This window comes from Durio zibethinus, unplaced genomic scaffold (assembly GCF_047325235.1).
Source record: "Durio zibethinus cultivar Kanyao isolate XHJ-2024 unplaced genomic scaffold, ASM4732523v1 HiC_scaffold_130, whole genome shotgun sequence".
Taxonomy (NCBI): domain Eukaryota; kingdom Viridiplantae; phylum Streptophyta; class Magnoliopsida; order Malvales; family Malvaceae; genus Durio; species Durio zibethinus.
In genome coordinates, this window is record NW_028322753.1 from 35,001 (window position 1) to 35,501 (window position 501).

Here is a 501-nt window from a genome sequence, read left to right on the forward strand (position 1 = left end):
TCTTACAAACTGTACCGATGGTATGAACGAATCCCTTTCTTCATACAAATGTGTAAAAGATGCTAGTCGCACTTAAAAGCCGAGTACTCTACCGTTGAGTTAGCAACCCGAAAAAAATCGGAATAAAAAAAAAATGGAATTGCACGAGGCAATCAAAACATGAAATTAGCAAAAATTTGAATAAAATAAAAATACACGAAATTCTAAGATAAAAACATAGAAATAGAATAAGTGAAAATTTGTGGACCGCCTCCTGTCTTATTCATTCCATTGTTATCCATTTTTTTTTTTTTTTTTCAATACAATATACAATTACAATAAAAAAAACTTCTTGTATCACAACAAATTCAAAGAAAGAACCCATTATTTGAATGAAGTGAAGTGCCAAACTTGTGGGCGGGGATAAATAGATCTATTTATCTACGATCGAATTATATTTGTTCGATACACTGTTGTCAATATGATTGTAAATTTTGAATATAAATGTTGAGAAAAGAATAA